At 38.5% G+C, this 6586-nt stretch overlaps 1 pseudogene; it reads right to left on the bottom strand.

Moving 5' to 3' along the window:
• LOC109825242 overlaps positions 1–2070 on the bottom strand; it is a 9726-nt pseudogene extending 7656 nt beyond the window's left edge.

Genomic DNA, 6586 nt, shown 5'->3' with positions numbered 1-6586 from the left:
ACAAAATGACATGGCTAAGCAAAGTTAACTTCTAGAATAGACAAATATATTAAAAGAAGTTGCATAAATTTATACAAATTTAGCTTCTAAAAGAAACACGTTAGGCCAAACTGCTAACTTAATAATGAAAACTAACCATTCCAACCACCAGGCCTTGCATACTCAGCATACACTTCATTTTGGTCTGCTCTCGACACCATGCTGTAGAAATATCAAAATCAAATCATAATGGTAGATTAAATTTCTGTAGAAAGAATCTAATTTTTTTCTGAAGTTTTCATAAGTACTGTGAGTAATACCTCTCCCATGAATCATTAATATCATTAGTTGTTCTCCAGCTATTACCGACATTTGATCCCCACAGCGCTGGGTGCATATCCCCCCTAAACAACAATAAGGAAAACTAGATCGATATGGAACTGACTAGTCTAATAAGATAACGTATTACTCAAAAGAAAGGTCTGGTTTTGATAAAATATATGTCAGAGAAGTCACTATACCATTCACATAGAGAGAAAAAGATAGGACGACCAGTATTCATTAATGCTCTAGTCATTATCGGGTACCTATATTTTAAGATAGGAAGCATAAAATCTTTCTTAGTGAGCTAGCTCCCAACTACATCAGAAACTAAAGGACAATATATTATAAGGAGGCATGTTGCAGAGAGAATAGAAAGATTACCTAATTGTTGGTTTCACATTTCCATTGTTACAATTGTCATACTTTAAATAATCAATGCCCTGCAACCGAAGAACTCGTTACACTTTTCCTCATACCTAGTTCGAAGAGTATATATTTAGAGTCAAAAACTATCATGGTCAAAAAAATTCGATTGTTTACCCATGACGCGAAGGTTTTAGCATCTTTCTCCTCGTAACCAAGTGAGCCTGGCATTTTTTTGCTGCATGTTTGATACCTGTAAATTACTCGAAATACTCAACTTTCTGTAGATGGAGCATTTAAAACAGCGGAAATACCATAGGTGTAAACCTATATTTTCATAGTATCATCTTAATACCTGATACTAAATGATATTAAGAAAGTAAAGGTGAGGATGATCTGGAGCTTAGCACATACCCAGCATCAGAATAAATTCCAATTTTAAGGCCCTTTTTGTGGACATAGTCTGCAAGAGCTTTAATCCCTGATGGGAAAGTCGACTTTCGAGGAACCAGATAACCCTGGAATCAGAGATGGATGATTAACTATTCGACATCCTTCACAGATCTCAACCCATGTTAACAGTGATTACGCGTAGGATACTTGGGACTTTATTGAGATGAATTTAGAAACTCTGTTAGTTACATCGTTTATTAAGGGGGAGAAAGCCAAGACACAAAAAAATCTCAAACCTTCGCACTGCGATTATACTCAGCCCAGCAATCATCTGAAAAACATCCAGAAAGTCAAAAAATTTCCATCAAATTAACCTCCACCAATCAATAAAACAAATTAACATGCTCAATATCACATTTTAACCTTTCAAAATCAATTCATCTTTCTAAATCAAGTAAGTTACCAATGTTAACATAGCGATACCCGAACTCCGCAAGCCCCGTCGATACCAGAGCGTCAGCTATTTAGCAAAGGCCATACGGTTATCAATATATAATAAGTCGCAAGATCGAAAACCTACAGCTTTAATGCAATAACCAGGTTTTATTTTTTATTTCTTTCTTCCAACCTGTTTCTTTGATGATTTTTTCATTGATGGAGCAATCGAAGTGATTCCAACTGTTCCAGCTGCATTTGATGATATATAGAAGCAAGCTTCAGATATTTTATTTCCTCTTCTAGCTAGCTCAAGACGAACACGATATAATAGTAATAGTTTTACTTACCCCATGGGGGGAGTGATGGCAAGGCCATTAGAGAGGAGAGCCCTCCTGTTTTCTTGGTGATCAGTAACTAATCTTGCGCCAGTGCAGGCCCAGGCGCAGGCTAACACAATCGCAAGGGGAAGCAGCGTCGTCATCTGATCCCTCTCTCTCTCTCTCTCTCTCTCTCGCTGTGACCTTTCCTTTATCCTCTATTTATTCTCTCACCGTGACGGACTCAGTGCGTTAACTTTCCCCTCGTAAAGAATCACTTTTATCCTCAAGTTTTAAATACTTGTTTTTATCTATGAATGATCTGTTGGTTTATCCATAAATTTATGATTTCATCATGTTCCCATGCACTTTAATAACCCATTTGTCTAGGAACCCACGTCACTGGCGGACTGGATGAACCGCTAACTTATAAATTTGGTTGAGAAATAATAAGTTATAAATGTTCATCCGATTGGTTCGTCATCAAACCTCATTAGATTCACTTATCCAATTTCCTTCTAACTGGAAATTGTTTTTTTTTTAATTAAATCTCTATCCAAAAATATGCTTCAAGATTTCAAGTGCTCCTTTTTCCGGGGAAAAAAAATTAGAGATTGTACTGTACACTCTGTTTTAGATGCATAATTCGCAAATAGTAGTAAATTTAGAGAGATTAATTTATAGTTGTCGGATTATGAAACTTCGCAAATGATGAAAGGATAGCAAGTTAAAATATTTTATTTATGGGTCTTCTAGATAGTCTCTTAAATCTTCAAGAATTGCAGATTACTCCCTCAAATCTTAAAAATTGCATATTAGTACCTCAAATGCTACATGGTCTGGCAAAATTCACCTACAGGTTAAATCATGTTAAATTTTAAAGGAATATTCCGTCAAATAAACGGATTGAGGCAAAATGATCATTTTACTCCTCTATTATATCCCTAACACATTTCTTAATGAGTTTAAATCCAAACCTTGTTTAAAAAACACAAACCCACTTCAGTTCTTCTTCTCCGGTGGGAAAAAATTCTAACACAAACTTAAGCTTCATAAGGTTTTAAAAACATGAGTGAGAGTAGTAGTTTGATGGCTGAAGATGTTGGATTAGGAGTCAACCAAAATTTTTAATTAAATACTAACAAAGAGATTAGTTTACAAGATCCTATAGGATTTGAGAAACTAATATGCAATTTCTATGTTTTGAGGAACTAATATCTAAAAAATCTTTTGTTTGTCTAAAAAAGTGTTTTATTTCATTTTCTACTGACGCGTTTAATTGTTTGGGTTACCAGGACTCATTAGGATGAACAAATTTTTACTGTAGACCCAAATCAATTTTTTATTACCAAAATCGACCGATTTTTTTTTTAATTAACAAAATCGATCTGTTTTATGCCATGTAGGCGTAATCCAGTTTCCTAATTAGTCGGGGTTGCCAACCCCGACTGTTTAGGAGTTGTTAAACCGGGTTTTAAGGTTTCTAATCGGGGTTTAACAACTCCTAAACAGTCGGGGTTGCCAACCCCGACTAATTAGGAAACTGGATTAAGCCTATGTGGCATAAAACGGGTAGATTTTAATAATTAAAAAAAAATCGGTCGATTTTGATAATTAAAATTCTATTTGGGTCCACAGTGAAAATTTGTTCCATTAGGATCGGATAACCAGTTTGCTGAGCGTAAATACTGTTGGATGGTGACACGTCGGGACTTGAGATTCTGATGAGCTGGATGGGAAGCCCCTAGAGACACCGTATTATTTATAACTCCCAAGTTTTAATATTATTTTAAGGACAGTACCCAGTCCATAGTCGATTTGACAATCAAAGTCTATTATTTTAATGATAATCCATTGTTAATTAGACTAATAGAACTAGTTAATTCCGTTTTATGACTAGGAGGTTAGTGCACATAAATTACCCAAAAAAACAGTACTACTTATATAATTAAATGTATCATACCCATATTATCTAAAATATATAAGTTGGAGAATATTAATGTGCAATTTTAGCATTAGTAAGTAGGTCTGTCCAGTCAGGCGGCGAAAAATGTCTAGCCCGGACCTGGACCCAGGGTGCTTGTGCCGGGTCTGGGCCAAATCGGGCCGACCCGGATTCTTTTTTGTTTTTGATTTTTTGACAAAAAATTGCTTAAAAATTAGATTAATCTTATTATATTTATTTACAAGTAAGTATTAGTATACACTTACATATTAGTATATAGCTATAAATATTATATATACATATATTATATATAACTATATTGTATATACTTATAACTTGAGACAGAGTGTGTGTATCACAAATGTATATATTACTTATTTATAAATACGTATTATATAGTTATATATGTATTTGTTACATATCTATATTATGCTTTTTTAAGTATAGTTAAATACTTATAGGATATACTTGTTATATATAATAGATGCAATATACTTATATATAGTTATACTTATGTACTTATATAAAACATACTTAAATATAATTCTATAATATACACATATAAGTATACTCATAACTACATCATATATACTTATATTTTATTATCTATACCATGGTAAGGGTATATACTTGTGTAGGCTGTCTAAAAATCACAAAAGATAGCTTATCCTCCATCAACCACCGATGATGGAAGTTACAATCTGACGACTTCCAGAAGGCTGTAATCTGAAGACTTTCGCGTAGATCGCTGAATGTTACAATCTGACGACCTTCACGACAACTGATGGAAGCTCTACTTCAACAGCCTTCACAATCACCATCGGGAGTTACAATCTGACGACTCTCATATTCTCAAGGAGCCAAGACGAAGATTACAAGACAATGATCTTTGCAACGCTACGACAGAAAGAGACTGCAAATCAATGGTCCCGCGTTTCCAAGCTACAACAAGCCAAAACGCGAGCGACCCTCGCGTTCATCAATGTTCAGCCAACACCCAACCTCGCGTCTCAATTCAAAGACGCGAGGTTAGGGTCCTGAACGCCAACGTTGGCGTTTGACTCATTCAACATGAGTTGAACGGTTCTAAAACCGTTTCACACGATTTGAGGGCGGTTACACCCCACTTAGGAGAGATTTAAGGGGCGGTTTCACCCCCTTAATCCTCTATAAATAACTGAAGATCAATTCAGTTCAGGCTCTCTTTTTCGGTTAGAATTTTTGGCTCGGATCGACCACCGAAGGTTGGCATTTATTCGGAGCTGAGACTTGGCAGCAAAGGGAGAGATCGGCAATAGGAGCTTCTTCAATCATCGGATCTGGAAGCATTCTTCAGCAACCAAGATCCAGAGGCTTTGATCCTTGGCTTATTAACCGAACTTTCGGTTCAAATCAACTCTTTCATAGAGTTTCAAACTCGTTCAGAGTTATCAACTCATCAAGAGTTCTAAAACTTGCCACGCAAGTTCTCCACAACGTCAAATCGTGAGGAGAAGACATCGTTCCAGTGAATCAAGACGTGCGGATCGTCAACGGAGAGCAAACTCGACGCGAGCACTCGAGGGAGGCACTCCATCGCCACCGTGAAGAACCCAGTTTTAAACAAAGAGGAAGAACCAATTTCGTTCTCCTCTCTTTTGTAATCAAATTGTAATCGGAATCAAAGGAATACAAGTCAATTTTCTTTATTCTCTTCTTCGCAATTTTCCCTGCATACAAAAGATGGCGACTCCGCTGGGGACTAGCTTCTGTGACGAAGAAGTTGTGGTGCAATCCGATGTTCATCTCACTGGAACAACTGTCGAAACTCTCGTGGTGGAGTTTGATCAAGCCAAGTTTGAGGAGGTTATCTCCTCTGGATCCCTTAGCCCCAAGGCTATGCGCAAGATCCACAAAGTTTCCAAGGAGACTAAATCTCCAACAGTTGCTGGAACGCCAAAGAAAGTCCTCTCCTTTGGCCAAAATTCGTCGAACAGCCCCTCCGCTCCAGGAGCGGGCTCGGCCTCTGCTGAACTCGCACAGCGAGTTGAATATCCCACCTCCGCGTCAGCACGACGTGCTACAGGCCATAAACGGCCTATAGAGGAGACCAGCTCCATAAACGTCAACGACGTTGCTGCAAAAGCCTTGAAACAGACCAAGAAGAACGCTGCTCGTCGAAGAAGAAGGTCTCAGTGACGAGCACAACTTCGAGAAAGTCGATTCTCCAACCAACGCGAACTTCGCGTTCGTGAGCCCAAACGCGACCCTGAGCCCAAACATGAGCTTCGCGAGAACCAGATTGAACGCGGCCCTCAATGGCGCGTTTTACTTCCAAAACGCGGACCTCAAGTCTACATTGAACGCGGGCCCTCAATGGCGCGTTTTACTTCCAAAACGCGGACCTCAAGTCTACATTGAACGCGAACTTCAACTTCGCGTTTCCCAGTCAAAACTCGACCCTCGCGTCGACAATGAAGAACGCGACCCTCATGTTGCCAAACCAAAACGTGACCTTCGCGTTTCAAGTGCCAGACGCGACCCTCACGTTTCAAGTGCCGAACGCGACCTTCGCGTTTCAAAGGCCAAACGCGACCCTCGCGTCCCAAGTTCCAAATCCAATACCGCGCCTGGTGTATATCGTGGAGCGACTAGGTTGAGGGGCGGATATAAGAAGTTTATGGATTCAAGGCATCTCAACCAGATCCATATTCACCAAGAGCCAGTCCTGTCCAATCATGGACTGGGGGTTCCAGTTCATTGTAATTTGTGCAATGAAAGAGATCCATTTGCTTATGTTGACCAAACGGTTGTGCACGAGACTCATTTGCAAAAATAGATTATTCTT

This window comes from Asparagus officinalis, chromosome 10 (genome assembly GCF_001876935.1).
Source record: "Asparagus officinalis chromosome 10, Aspof.V1, whole genome shotgun sequence".
In the NCBI taxonomy this organism is placed as follows: Eukaryota; Viridiplantae; Streptophyta; class Magnoliopsida; order Asparagales; family Asparagaceae; genus Asparagus; species Asparagus officinalis.
The sequence above is the reverse complement of the archived record's forward strand: the minus strand, read 5'-3'. Positions and strand labels throughout refer to the sequence as shown.